This window comes from Ictidomys tridecemlineatus, chromosome 13 (genome assembly GCF_052094955.1).
Source record: "Ictidomys tridecemlineatus isolate mIctTri1 chromosome 13, mIctTri1.hap1, whole genome shotgun sequence".
NCBI classification, from domain to species: Eukaryota; Metazoa; Chordata; class Mammalia; order Rodentia; family Sciuridae; genus Ictidomys; species Ictidomys tridecemlineatus.
In genome coordinates, this window is record NC_135489.1 from 42,724,829 (window position 1) to 42,740,689 (window position 15,861).

General features: G+C 37.8%; 1 protein-coding gene across 4 annotated transcripts in view; it reads left to right on the top strand.

Moving 5' to 3' along the window:
* The first annotated feature begins 1,348 nt into the window (after positions 1–1,348).
* The window catches only part of Chst9 (carbohydrate sulfotransferase 9), a 244,400-nt gene continuing 229,887 nt past the window's right edge, over positions 1,349–15,861 (top strand). For 3 of the 4 annotated variants that reach the window (XM_078030213.1, XM_078030214.1, XM_078030215.1), the window contains exon 1: positions 1,350–1,582. The gene's annotated coding sequence lies outside the window, so the exon portion shown is untranslated. Of the gene's footprint in view, positions 1,583–15,861 lie in introns of all 4 variants that reach the window. The other variant, XM_078030216.1, reaches the window with a different exon arrangement.

A 15,861-nucleotide genomic window follows, 5' to 3' on the forward strand; every position in this document is an offset into this window, starting at 1 on the left:
TGAATTAAATGTTAACAACAAACCAGACACACAAGTTAAAGATAAAACTCTCATGTAAGTTACTTGTCCACATTGTAATCAGGTTATTTGACTTTTGTTGTTGAGTTGAAGGAACTCTTTATATATTCCAGATATTAACACTGTCGGCTATCTAAAGCAGTCAAACTCAAGAAGCAGAAAGTAGAATGGCACTTACCAGGGGAAAGAGAGGAGGAGGAGGAGAAGGGAAGTTGTGTGGTAGGTGGATAGTTTGTTTTACCAGATGAAAAAGTTCTAGAGCTTTCTTTTACAACAACATGAATATTGGTAATGTTACACTTAAAATGGTCAAAAATGGTAAATTTTGTGTTTTTCACCATAGCTTTAAAAAAAATGTACAAAAATAAAACTCTCGACAGAAAAATAATTCAGGCTCTGTTTCCAAGAAACCAGAATCAGGCGGGCAAGTCTTATAATAGTGTTTCTTCACTGAACCAAAGTTTGTTACCAACAGATATGTTATTCCCAAATCATTAACAATAAGACCCCTGAAAATGCAAAAGGCAGGCATTTGGATTTGAATAACAACAAAATTCTATTGGAGTAATGAGGTAGGTTTCCTCTTATGCTTTTGAAAAGTTGAGGTTTTCTTTATTAATTCATAGAAACTGCTTGAATGCAAAAATAAATAATCAAAGGTTCACTTAATTTTATTTGCCCTAGTTTGGTCAAACTGTAGCTAGCATGAGGCTTGGAACTAATTTTTAAAATCTCAATTAGCTGGGTGTTCTTTAATGATCAAAAATGTATCCTAGCCTTGGTCTTCGCAGATTCCTTGACACAATGTTCAGCTTGTGGGATTCTGAAAGGTGTGATCCCAGAGGTCTGTTAATCTCAAATATAAAAGCCCTTTGGGGGAGTTCCCTTAACTTCCACAAACCTTCTGCTGAACCCACCCCCAGCATTAGCCTGTGCTTACAATAGGCACTTTGCTTATAACCTTTGGATACAGACAGACAAACACACCTCCTGTGAGTAAAGCTAAAGAAATTCTAAGACTTCAGACTCAGTGTTGGAGATAACCAACTAACCTACTGACTTGTCTTTCAGGACTGCGTTTCTGGAAAACCTGGGAAGGAATGTGAGACAGTGCAGGGGGAACTAGGAAAGCCACTGAAGGCAAGCTCTTCCTTGACAGGCACAGAGGTGGCACTTGAGCGATGGGACGGACCCCGGGCGAGGGAACCGAGGACCCGTCACCAGCGGACGACAAAGGCCGCGCAAAAGCAACGCGGGGCGGGCAGCGGGCGGCGCGGGAGATGAAAAGCGGGAGGCGGAGCTGCGGGGCGGGCGGGGGCGCGGTTGGCGGCGGGCGCGGAGGCGGCGCTGCAGCCCCAGCCCGGCCGGACCGCGGAGGCCAGGCGCCCGGCTCTGCGCTGCCCCTACTCCCGGCGCCGCGCTCCGCTCCGGGCCACCTAACGGCCCGAGGCCGGCAGGCGTCCACGAGTTTGCCCCGGAGCGCGGGGAAGTTTTCTGCTCGAGCTCCGCTCCTGCAAAAGCAGTACCTGCCGGCGCCGGGCGGCTCCCCTGGACTCCCCGCGAGGTAACCGCGCTGGGGCTGGGGGCTGGGGCACCCGAGGGCCAAGGCTGCAGGGCGCCGCCTCGCACCTGCGGTGGAGCGGGCTCTGGGTGGGCGGGAAGTGCATCCGCACCTTTGCAGGTACTTCACCGCCGCGGGATGAAGGAGGCTTGTCCCCTTTTCCTTTCTCTCCCCGCGCCAATGTCTCAACCCACTTGCACCCACTTTATTCGCTGGGTAGGGGTGGTGGTGGCGGGAGATGAAGTGGGGTCCGAAGACTTGGAGAGGGGCTGATGGGGGAGGAACTTGTTAGCCACCTGTTCTGGAGTCCTGGGTCCCGGTGGGGCACCCTGATCTCCAGGACTCTTACTGCCAGCCCCCACGTGGGGCTCGTAGAGGTTCCAAAGGGGACGTCAATTAAGCACGATCTTGAGTTTTCGAGGCCGGTGGACCTGGTCCTCCAGAGTGTTTGACAGAAAGTGGAGCATCTCTGCCGCGGTGCCTCCTTTGCGTCAATCCCAAACTCCGCGCGACCTTGCTGATGCTGCGGGCGAGGTGGGAGGGAAGTTGAGAGGACACGGAGCTCAGGTTCCATCGTGGCCTCAGCGGAGGGGTTGAAAGGGGCGCTCTGAGGTGGGCTCGCGGAGCGGGTCAGAGAGGGGAGAGGGGATGAAGGGCTTGGTGGTTTTGTCACTTGCTGCTGCTGTTACTTTCTCACGGTTACCCGCTCCCTTCTGCCCCGTTTGAACATCCTGCCTATCAGCATGTTTCTGTTGGAAGGCTAAAAGGTGTTACGTTTGATGCCTGTCAGGAGTTATTTCCAACTAAGTTCACAGGTGCTAAGTCTAGAGCTGCCGCCCCTCTTCCCTCCCCTCCCGGCAGGTCCGCCCCCGACTCCCTCCCACATGCAAACTGTGCCTGAATAATTCCCAGGATTTGGGAAGGAATGGCATGTAAATAATATGGAGTGTGTTTGTGTGACTCCCCCGCCCCATTGTACTATCAGATCCAAATCAAGACACTGCGGATGTCTAACAGGACTCCTTTTAGGCAGGTCTCCCCCCCCCCCCTTTTAGAATCTGGTTAACAAATGCTTGTTTTTCTTCCCTTTCACTCCAAACTTTAATCTATCTCTATGCATTTTTTTTCTTTCCTGTTACTATACCTCTTGGTTTAAAAGACGTGGACTTTTGGACTCACACAAATGCATCAAAATATACTGTGACCATATTTAATATTTATCTGTCTCCTTGATTGAGTGGCCTGCCACCTGCCAATTCCAGTACATAATTGTAACACCATATGCCAGTCTACCAAACTGAGGATACGAAAAATGTTATTGTTTTCTATGGGCAAAAGTAGCCTGACTACCAAATTTTGTTATTGCTCAAAGTGTTTTTAAGAGCTTCAGTCAAAGTGAATCAGATTAACAATAAAATTGGAATTCTACCTGATACATTCAAACAAAATACAGTACCTGGGCACTGATAATTGACTGGTAATTGAGGGAGAATTAAAATCTTCTCATCACATGGAAAACATTTTGAGTGAATACTAAATAAGAAATAGCACACATTGAATGCCTTGAGAAAACAAGGATTTTCTTATTTCATGTAGTTTTTGTTTCCTTTGTTATAGTAACATCCTCCAGAAAATGAGCACCTTGCATATAGATGTTGGTATGTACTAACTAAACACCATATTTTGTAATACAGAGCTTGGTGACAGTCCAAATGCATAAATGTTTTAAATCATTACCAACCATCTGTTCTCTCCTACTCACTTAAAGTGCAATATTTTATTTTCGCAGGTATCACTACATACATACTCATTTCATACATTTCCATGAACATCCTGAAGCCTCACCTGGTGGTATCTGATGTTGATCTGAGTTTGGCAAGTGTTGTGTTTAGCATATAAGCTCCTCTTATAAGCCTTTCTTCTTTTATTTTCAACCAAAGAAGAAATCAAAAAAAGTTTTAAAGCATTTTTGCCAAGGCTGAAACATACTCCAGAGAAATCTGATTGCTCCCCAACCACCACCTTTGGGTTAGCAAGAGAAGCTGAAAATTAGTGCAGATTTAGGCTCCTCCTCATGACATTCTTTCCCTTCCTCCATGGTCACAAGCATAGCATTTGATGTTCTAAAGCAGTGGATTAAAACCCTTAACTTCAGAAAGTTAGTGCACTTTCCACATGAGCATAACATCTTCCAGGGAAAAAAAATTACAAAATGAGTAACAATGTTCCAGTCTACATATTAATATACCTAAGAAATACAAATTATTCCCCACACTCCTATTTGCACATATGGATGGCATTGGATATTATATATATGGATGAAATGTGTATCTAGAAAGTATTCTTAATGTCTGTGTTTGTAAGTCTGGATGAGTTAGTATGTAATAAGCCACTGTTCATGTCATCATTAAAGAGACCTTTGAGATTTTAGGTGCCCCCCCCACCAAGAATAATTCCCCATTTGGTGCTGTTTGTTTTAACTAGTACTGCAATGTTAGGTTGTTTTATAGCCTCAAATTAATTTGTATAATAAATGTGTGTTGTTCCTTTAGTGCAGCCAGAACCTTAGGACTAATCATTTAACTCAACTCTGGGCACAGTGTCCCAAAGTTAATGGTGAGCTTGCTAATACTTTGCAAATAACTGATATGTACTTGAGGAACATTATAAAAACCAAGGACAACACAGGATTTTGCAATACACTGTTTCTGCCTTGAAAATATAAACATTATCTAACTTAGAACCAGTATAACATTGAAAAGAATGAATCCAATCTTTAGATAATGTTGAAAGTAAAGTTGCCTTTAAAACTATGGTCTAATTTAAACCTTTGGTTCTTAGATAAAAATGTGCTACATCTTATTTTTCTGTATACTAAAAATGAATTAGTAAGGGGAAACAGTTTCACCGTATGTAGCAAGCACTCTGAATTATTCATGTTAATGAAAGAAATAGAGGCAAAGATAATCTAAAATGATGGTTATTTAAAAAATCATTTGTGTTTGTCTTTGGAATGTATTACATGTTTGGTTTGAAAAAAGATTTTCATCGTTATTGTGGGCAAATTGCCTTTCTAATTATTTTGTTTTGTTTAGGTTAATTTTTAAATGAGCTAACATACCTCAAACACCAAAACTCATTTCTGAGGAGGTGGGGCAGATGGGCAACTTGCCCAGAAAAATTAGCTGGGTTGCAGGAAAAAGAAAACCTGGTAGGAAGACCTTGAAGTAGATATATAGAATTCACAGAGAGATAATCAGGAGTTTATTGTGTATCTATTTAATGGATGTGTGTGAAGAATTACACAGGTTTCTTGAAAATATAAAGGTTCTTTTTTTAGTCAAAATTTGAGAACTTCAATCCCACTTCACATGTAGCAGAGGTTATCAACATTTTAAGAAATTGTTTTAAAACCAAATAGGAACATACTAATTTTCATATAAATTTTCATACTTATTTTGATATGAAATATTTGAAAACCAAATAGGAACATACTAATTTAAACATCTTACTACAGAGTTTTGGAGGTTTTCTTCCTGAAGCATGCATCTGTGTATGGTGTTAAGTGACATCCCTAAGCCTTATCATGCACTTTCTGAAAGCAGCAGCAGTAAGAAGCCATCTGAATAAGGGGTTTGGTCCATTTGATCTCTGTACCTATGTTTCAAATCAAAAACACATTTCATCAAAGGGAAGCTCTCAAGCATCTATTGTTACCGTGGACCTGGTTAGATAAAATAGTTGAAATTCAGCAAGACTGCCAATTTAACAGATTTCTATTGTGTTTTTCAAAAGCTCTAGGGCAAAATTGGTTGTGGATGAAATAGTTACTTGAACAAGAAGCTGATTCACACCACAGCAGTTGCAGTTAAACACCTTATTTGTAATCAGCATTTAGCAGTATATGGATTGTGGTGACTTGTTGGTTCCATGGTCTCAGAATTTGGGAAACTTTTGTGTCGAAGGTTAGACCTGCCAAAATATATCATTGGAGAAAAACAGTTAAGATCATTTTTTATTTCAAGAATCATATCCAAACTCCTCTAACTTTCATAGAATTAAAGAGAATGGTAATAGAAAAGCAGATGGATCCCTCAGAATGAAGACTGTTCTCATTATCAGTGTTCTTATTGCTTAAAGGGTAAGGATACCTTTTTTTTCTTTTCAGGGAACATTTTCATTTTTTATAAGGGCTGGCATTTTTATAGATTGGATGGGACTGAATATTTTAGAACAAGTATTGTGATTGGAAACATAAAAATTGAGACCCACAGGTTATATTTTATAGACCTTTATTAAGGGAATTGGTTTCTTCTGATCACTACCTCAGTATTAGAATCAAAATTAAGCTTTTTTTTTGTTACAGAGTTGGGAAGGACCTTAAAAGTAATTTATTCCAATGAGCTATTTTACAGTTAAGGAAACAATGAGGGCCCACAGTGATCATGATGAACTGCTAAAGGTCACACTGGTAGTTAGAGGCACAAACTAGAAATTTCATGGACTCACTCTGACCCAGCTACCCTGTAGTAAATTGGGTAGTCAGATATGGAGTTAACCCTTGCTGGCCATCACAGTATCAACTAGTACACAGTAGTCATGATGTACAGTGGTACAGAGGTAATTGCAGATGGCTGAGGTTTGCTGTCTTCTGTCATACACTGAATAGTCACTGGGATATGGATTGTGGTCCTCAACCCTCAGAAGTTCTGTCCTGTTGTTGTTGTTGTTATTATTATTATTATTATTTGATACCAGGGATTGAACTCAGGGACACTCAACCACTGAGCCACATCCCCAGCCTTTTTTTTTTTTTTTTTGTATTTTATTAGAGACAGGGTCTCACTGAATTGCTTAGTGCCTCACTGTTGCTGAGGCTGGCTTTAAACTCACAATCTTCCTGCCTCAGCCTCCTGAGTGTCTGGGATTACAGGCGTGCACCACTGCACCAACTTTTCCTTTGTTTTAATAACAAATATTTTGTGCTACCTTCTTTAATTTCCCCAAATGTAATTCATAATTAGAATAATTGCTGAATATATCTGTAATTAAAAGGAACAATAAAGTTAAAGTAATTTGTAATAATATGAATTTCTCTGAACTGTTTGGGGTGACTTCATTAGAACACAAAATACAGAGCTTATATATATATGTATATGGGCATATATTATGTGTTTATATGTTTATGTGTGTGTGTGTGTGTGTGTAAACAATAAATTTGAATTTAAAACAAATAAAAACATCAGAAAACGTCCATGCAATAAGTTCAGGAAAATGAAGGAATGAAGATAAACTAAAGGTGGGTTAGGAATATTTGAAACCAGATTTCTTTGTATATGATAACAGTAAGGAGAACATAATGGTAACTGTCTAGGGAAAATTTACCAAGTCAAATTCTAGACTGTCAGAGTAGAGAAAGCACAGAAGTATATTTTGCCAGTAAGAGAGTGGATATTATTAATAAACTTCCACCAAAATTCTAAAATGACTTCATGGGGAATTTCCATGTTTTACATATTAATGTGTGCTCGATTTCAAGGAACTCAACATTTTACCTGCCATATCATAAATAATAAACAAAATATTTCTGAGATAAAAATTATTGACTTGTGCTGATATTTTCTTGTTTATTTTCTATTAATATAACAGTCTATCAATTTTTGAGTTAAGAAATGGAATATACAAAATGATTCAATTATTCATCAGAGCAACCTTATTATAAATTGCTGGACTTTGGGTGGAAGTTCTTACAAAATCTTTAATTATGATTGTGTACCAGATTCTACAGGTTGATACTCCCAACAACTTTAGTTCATTGGGATGTGTGATATTATATTAAATATTTGCAAAGATCTATCATTAAGTGTCCCCCACAAAAAGCCAGAGTTCACCCCACCACCTGCCTCCAGTAATTTTAATAACTCTTGAGTGGATACAACCCTTCCTGAAATATTCCCAAGGGAGGATGCCAACTCTAATGAGAGCCATCAAGCTAAAGAAACAAGATTTTCATGTAGGTGGAGATTATTTTTCTTGCCACTACTCATCTGTACACATTTTCTTTAAGTGGGGTCGACCCCTTTGCCCACTGGTCTCCTACCTCAATGGAAAACCACAGACTAAAGTCTGCCATCAAACTCAAGATCATGTTCTGAGCTTTTTTCTGTCATTGTCACCTTTGTAAAAACTCACTTCTTCTTGTCCTTAGGAGTCTATCTTTTGTGGGTAAATATGAGTGGTGACAAACTAATGTACAAGCAAATTAATATCTCAGTTCTTCCAGGCCTTAATCTTGCTTCAATATGGAGCTCCAGAAATTGAAACTTTTACATATATAAAATAAGCCTTCAGGTGAGGGTAGTACTGAAGTTCTACAGTAAAAGGTGTCTCTATGGCTGGACTGTGCTACACACACACACACACACACACACACATACACGTGCGCCATTACATACAAAGTTTATATGTAGAGAGAGAATGCATTCATAATTCACACATATATGCATGTTTATGTATATATGTATGTATTACATATGTTCATCATTTTAAGCACAGAAAAATATAGGAAAGATGTTATTAAAAGTTTGTATTTTTAATGCCCTCAAACATGCTTATGCAAACAAGTTACACATAATATGTCGTGCTGTGAAATGTGTTTATAGCAGAGGCTAAAATATATTACCAACTCAAACTGTTGAATTAGCATTCTATTATATCATTTGAAATAAATGTGCCTGTGCTGGCATATTGGAGTCAGGGGTATAGTGAATTTTGTTGTCTATCTTAGAGGTATTTAATCTGTGTACTGTTTACATGCTAAAGGCATGCCAACACATATTCTTTGCAAAATATATAGTATTTGTAGAGAAATGAATGGGTGTGAACATACTTTATATACAGAGATATGAAAAATTGTGCTCTATATGTGTAATAAGAATTGTAATCCATTCCACTGTTGTGTATTTAAAATAATAAAATCAATTAAAAAATTGTAAAAAATATAAATAAATAAATAAATAAATAAATAAATAAATAAAGGAGACCAGAATGTGCAGAGAGAGAGACAGAGAGAGAGAGAGAGAGAGGGAGAGAGAGAGAAATTAGAGAGCTCGGAAGATAACCTGTATATACCATATAGAGGAGTAAATAGGATCTCAGAAGCACTGAGAAGCCTGAAAGTTAAAACTGAATTTTCTTTCAGTGTTCTATCAGGCCGTGGTGCAAGACCTGCTCTTGAGAGTGAAGAGGTAAAGTGAAACATCATTTTAGTATTTGCTATAGCAAATATCTTGAACTTACCAAACTGTAGAATTTCTTAAAAAATTAGATTATTTTCCTACTCAGACTCAGTTTTATGTGTCTTTTAGAACATTGTTCATCTTATTCTTTTTAAAGAAGAAAGAAGCTTTTTGTTGTTAACCTGAGATTGAAGTCGTAGTATGGCTGCAGTGTGTATGTGAATAAGCAATTGCTTTGACACCGACCCTGGATTCTGGACATAGAAAGGCCACATTTCACCCAAATCAGGAGAAGCAAAGCAGCTTTTCCTGCAAAGGAGATGCAGCAATTGTATAGAGCACAATTTGCTCTATGATTGTTTTGCCATCTGTGGTTCATCCTTCCTAGAAGCTTTTTGGTCAATTGAATGGCCCAACATTCAACCTTAGGCTGACCCCTAACTTTATTCCTTTTACTTTTGTTACAATTTCTAATACAAGTGTAGCTGTAGCGGTGCAAAGGGAATTGAGAGAAGATGAAATTGAGGTTGTTGGATTGTGGAGGTGATAAGGAGAATAAGGAGCTGCTTTCATTTGAGCACCACAGAGATCTATAGAGGCAATGAAATTTTACTAGACTATCTGCTGTTTCTTGTTCTGCTTTTTATTCATGTATGGAATAGAGGCAAAGATTATGAAAGCAAAAGTCCTCCTTCCTCATTGTACTGTTAACTGTGATACATGAGAAAACCTTGTTTGTCAGAATAAACATGTATGGCATATTCTGGCCAAAGAGACTCCTTTTACTGCAAAACTTTGGTACTATATTCACCTGAAATCAAAACTCTAAAGAACCAAAATAACAAAAAGAAAAAATACACCAACCAGTTCAGGTGACAATAAAAATTTCTGAAGTTTCTATTGGTTCTGTGTAAAGATGGGAACAACTCTGTCGATGCAAACAAAGAATATAATATTTTCCCATCAGTTTCAGAAAAAAAAAAGCCCCAAATTCCACTTAGTTGTGTAGTCATTTCTATTGTGCTCTCTCGAATTCTCTCTTTTTTAATCACACAGGGAATTAAAACTGTGACAGCCTACTTTAAGTAAATATTGTCTGTGAGGATTAAGGCAAAGACTATGGTATTGATTATGTGCTTAAAAATAAATTTCAAAATTAAAAACACAGGCAATATTTGTTAGAAACATCATTAAGTATTTTTTTTTCCTACAGAATTCTGTGAACAGGAAGTTAAAAGGAAAATAATTTATTTCTCCTCAAAAAATCAATTTCTCAATTCTTAAAAAATGCTAAGATGCTAGTGACATTTTGGGACTAAAAAAACAATATCTACCAATACCTGTTTATCTTCTAACATTGACACTTCGTTATCAATCAGAACTTTTTTTTTTTTTTTCAGAGAGTAAGTTTCCTTTGCTCTGACAGGGCCAGCATTCAGTTGTACGTGCTGCTACTATCTTTCTGGTCATTTGTAGTGGGAGCTTAAATTGTACTAATGGTTAAATAGTTTAAATTCTAATCCTGTACTACCACGAACACTTTTGTAACTTGAGCCCATGGATATATCCACGCCCTAACAAAGTCTGTCTTTCTTTTTTCAGATGTTACATATCAGGGAATTATAACTGTGTAGAATAGAAATGAATTTGCAAATCAGTCAATTCCCAAGTACCAAGGTTTTCTAACCACACAGACATCAAGTGCTACCTGTTACCGAAAGCTCAGTCCTTTTCCCTGGTGCCAATTCATGCCAATTTAATAACGAGGAAACAGTGTTGAGAAAAAGGAAAAAGGAGAAACAGGGGACTCTGGTCCCAAAGGCTGTGGTTCTGCCCATAAGGGAGAAGAGAGGCTTTTAAAGAAGCTCTTCAAAGGCTCCATTTCAGGTGTCCCTGATGGTGTGTTGAAATACACTTGTTAATTTGGGAGATAGTCACTTCCCAGATCTTCTGGTGACATCTCTTCCCGTGGTAAGTGTTTGTTCAAGGAGAGATAACTTGGCCTCTGATGGGAAAAGGTAGTGTTGTTCCCCACCCCCAGGTTATGGAGCGGGAGAGGGAGAAGAGGAGGGAAAACAGCAGTTCCCTTTTAAACTAGCAGCAAGGGCTATCTTCAAAAGGCAGAGTGAACCACTGTTACATACCCAGTAAGAACTGCTTGAAATGTAATGTAGAACATTCCAAAAAATTAATTACAGCTCAGAAAAGCCCTCTAAATTCCCATTTAGGTATTTGCTATCTCTTCTTGTCTGTCTCAATGAAACATCAAGGGAACTGTGTATAAATCCAACTTGGCACCTCTGCCCATGGTACTAGAGTACTTCCAGGTTTCCCAGAGCCCAATCTAAGTTGGATTCTTGACAGTCCTTTTCCTTCAACCCCAAAGATCTTCCACAAGCCCTTCACTTGTGCCTCCAAAGTACAGGACAAACATGCTTCTGCCATTGCCCAAGTCTACACTTTCAGCTTCCTTTGGGTAGGTAACTGCAGGGGATCTTAACTCATATGGCATTGCTTCCCCTCCACATCCACATCCACCCTCCAGAAGGGTGCCAGAGGAGCCTTGTCACAATGCACATATAATCCTTATGACCCCTCTGACTGCACACACCACTTCTCTGTTCAAGGTAGTGTCTAAAACTAGGAACCTGGTTCTTGTGCAAAGCCCAGAGAGGTCAGCCTTCCCCAGTCTCATCTCCTTGCTGCTTCCCTTCTCCCTCTGCCTTGGAAGCCTGGCTGACTTCCTTTTGCCCTACCTACCAGGCTCTCTCCCATCCTCACAGTCCCAGACCACCATACCCAGACACTGCCTGATTCATTCTTTAACACTTGTAAAATAACTGAAATGTCAGTTCCTCACATAATCCATCCTTTCTCTACTAGACTAAATCAAATGTTCTTATAATCCACATACACATACATATATATTTGCATGCATGAAGATTTGTACATATTTATGTGTCCATATCCTTCACTACACTTAGAAAAGTTGTAAAATCACATTTTATTTGTATGATTATTTAATTAACCACTTAGGGACCTATCTAATTTTGATGGTCCTTGTATTCCTAGCACATGCCCAAATGCCTGCCCCAAGGACAGAGTGGAATAGCTCTTCAATAAATGTTGGATGAACTTGTTTTTCTTTATCTCTGTACATGCATACATATATACTGCACATATTCATATTCTAATGAAAAATAAATAATGAATGCCAGCTATAAGGCCTCACTTTTTTCTTCGTGACCTCCCCAAATATCATGCTCCTCTTCTCTCTTTCCTCTCAACAGTTCAGAGGTGACTTAAATAATACTACATTTACTTAGAAAATGAGGCTGGTCTGTTTATTACTCTCCTCCAAAACAAATTACTAGGCATGCATTTTTACTATTTCCTGTTGCACGTGAAATTTTTTGATAATTTCAGGAGTTTTAAAAAGGTTTTACTTTGAGGGGGGTTTATGCTGTTCTGTGTGTACACATTTCAGCATGAAGCAGTAGTTTAAGCTGCGCCCATGTCGGAGAAAAGAGAAAAACAAATCCTCTGACTTACTATTCACATGGCTCCCATATGAAGATAAAGGAGATTAAGGAGAACAAAAATTAAAATAAGAATAAATATGTGAAGTCGAAAGAATAATGTAAAAGTATATTATAATTTAAAGGTTCACACGTTTAAGAATTACACAAAGCCTTCACACTAGGACAGAAATTGTTAAGGAAGAGATCTATAGATTGACAGATCCTTACTATGTTTTATGAGCTACGCTAATATTTGTGCCTACACTCAAATTGCTGCAATAACATTGAGCTGGGTTGGCTTCCTTCTAATTTAAGACTTTCCTGCTTGAACTATTTTAGGGGACCCTGATAATTCTAGAATATCTGGTGCCAGAAATCAAGGAATTGCTCAAAAATTGATGGGGACATATCAGAGGGACATAAGATACAGGTTTAAGGGACTCCTGCTGGCCAAATTTGAGATCTTGTGAACATAAAAAGTAATGACATATGTAACAGATTAGAGCACATTAAATAAGAAAAAAATCCACCTGCCAGTGGTGTGTATATGTGCAGATAGAGTAGATAGGAGGAAAGCTCTGCTTCACTGAGGCTTACAAGCTGATAAGTGGAAGAAACCATGGAATGATAACACTATGTTTGCAACCACCAATTGCAAGAAGAATCAAAAGATGTTCCAATATTGGGTGAATGGTTGCTGGGGAAAGGATAGTCACACAAATCATTTTTTTTAATTATAAGGGGGAAAAATACCTTTATAAGAAGCCAAGACACCAAATAAACCAAATGATCAGACTTGACATCACAAATCTGAAATCATGTGCCTTTGGTATGGTACATGGAAAAGGATGCACTTGCTTCTTCAATATTCTGTCAAAAAAAGTTTAAAACCAAATTACAAAAAAAATAATCAGACAAATTCAGCTTGGTGAATGTTCATCAATACAACCAACCAGGACACATCAGAAATGTTAATGTTATTTTAAAAATAAGAGTCTGGACAATTGTGCAGGACTAAAGAAGACTTGGAGACCCGGCAACTAACAGCAACACATTCTTCTTGACTGGATTCTGGATAAGAGGGAGTTATAAAGGAGATTAGTAATGGGACAACAGGAGTAATGGTCTATAGAGCAAAGACGTGATGTGAATGTAATATTCATGTTAAATTTCCTTAACCTGTGATAATCATACTGGAGTTATATAGGAGGTTATGTATTTGGGAGAGGGTATACTTAAAAGTATTTAGGGATGAAATTTCATGAGCACTGCAACTTATTTTCCCATGCTTCAGCAAAAATCTTTTTAAAGTGTGAGTGATAAACAGATATGATGAATGTCAACAATTGTTTAATTCAGTTTGTAGACTATTCATTATATTATTGTGGATCTTCTCTGTATGCTAGACAATTTTTTTAAATAAAAAGTTGAAAATATTCTATGATTTTGAGCCAACTGTCCAAATGATGAGATAATTTTTATATATTTAAATGAGCTGGCATGTTCAAAAGGTTTTTTTAGCCAATTAGTATCCTCTAAACTAGCTAAATATCTTTCTTCGGCATGCCATAATAATTCTATAACTTATATTTAGACACTTAAAAGGCTATCTGTAAAAGTATATGTTGCAGGCAATATAGGGGTTAAAGCTTAAGATGATAGTATTAAAAATATTAAAATACTGTTTTTTCTGTTTCTTATATATATGAAAACTTTTCAACATGGGAAACCTTAAGGGGAAATTAAGCATCTATGGGAATATATCATTTTCTTCTGCCATATTGTTCCTAAACATTGGTGCTTGCCCACAAAAATAAGTCTAAATTTACTGATGACTACTACTAAAATCTGTACAACCTAGCAGAATGCAATGTGCATTGTAGACTAGATCCCAGGAAGATTTAAGATGCAGCGGGATTCTCAACTGCACATTGTCAGGAAGTGCAGCAAGCACTGTGAATGCTTCTGTATTAGAAAACCATACTTAAGGTCCAACAGCATACATTTACAAATATCAAAAAACAAACTTTCCCTTTAGTTAAAAAAATAGTTATTGAGGATCAGTACTATGTGAGGCACAACGTAAATGAGATTGAGTAAAAATTCTTACAAAATTTATAAATAAAAATTTATTTCTTCAGAAAGATTTCAACTTCAAAATATTTATTTAAAATATACCTTCTACTATTAAACATATGATATCACATTCCTACTCAGGTTCCTACAGAAATACTTTGCCTTGTGCTAAGGTAATGTTTAGAGCTCTACAGGGTATGTATTTTAATGTAACCATAGGAAGTGGAGAGGTATTTTTTGATATGTGATATTAACAAAAGAACCTATAGCCAGGTGCAGTGGTGCATGCCTGTAATCCCAGAACTTGGAAGGCTGAGACAGGAGGAGGATTGCAAGTTGAAGGCCAGCCTCAGCGACTTTGTGAGGCTCTAAGCAACTTAGCGAGACTCTGTCACAAAATTTTTTAAAATTACACATAATAACAAAAAGGTTTGAATTTCTGAAAAAACTGAAAAAAATGGTGCCCCTTATTAGAAGGATTGGAATTTTTGAAAAATCTGGGAAAAAAGTGGTCTCTTGATACTGACAACCTATATATTGTCCAAAATTTCATTATAGTAGGTTCTCCTTGAAACACACACACACACACACACACACACACACACATATATACACACACACGTAATTCATTTGCAGCTTGTATTAACACAAGTATCAGTAATTTATCTGAACTAGGTATTGTTTTAATAAGGGGAAAATACTAAAAATTGTTATGGGGAAGGAGCTATCTTTAGAAAGTTCTGATTATCTTCAAATAAAGGTAATAATAGCTTTGCTCAGACACCATCACCCTCTGCCATTCCCAGCCTCTCATGTTTGTAATAGTGGTGAAACAAAGGGTACCAGGATACCTACAATGCTACTGAGAGAGTTTTAAGACCTGAGAGAACTGTATGGAATTGAATTTAGTGATCTTATTAAACTTTTAATATATTTTTATTTCATATTTTTTCAAAAAGTTCCAACACCATGAATAACAAGTGAAAAGTTTGAATTTATAGCAATAGGAAAGGCGGACTTCCATACAAAATTTGGCATTAAAATAGAGCAGCTATGCAAACAATTTGTGTAGGTAATTATTGGCTGGAAGCTATTTGTACTCTAAGTTTATTGCATATACACATATGATAATAAGACTTTGCACAAATGGAAACTTTTGATCATAAATCCATGTAAAAGATTGTGCCTTGGGAGTAATTCTGGATGTTATGAGTATATTTGAATTCCCTGCAAACAATGCAGATTTCCAGACCAAGTAAGTACCCATTTTTCACTCATGATATTTAATAGGTCATTGTACCTAAAGTCTTAGAAAGAACAAATGTAGTTGTTCTATCTGTACGTGTGTTAAAACCTTGCAACTGCAGAAGAAATTGCAAAGTAGAACTGTGAATCTTGTCACCAGCAGTAACCTAGACTATAGTCAGACTCATAATTATCAGAAATA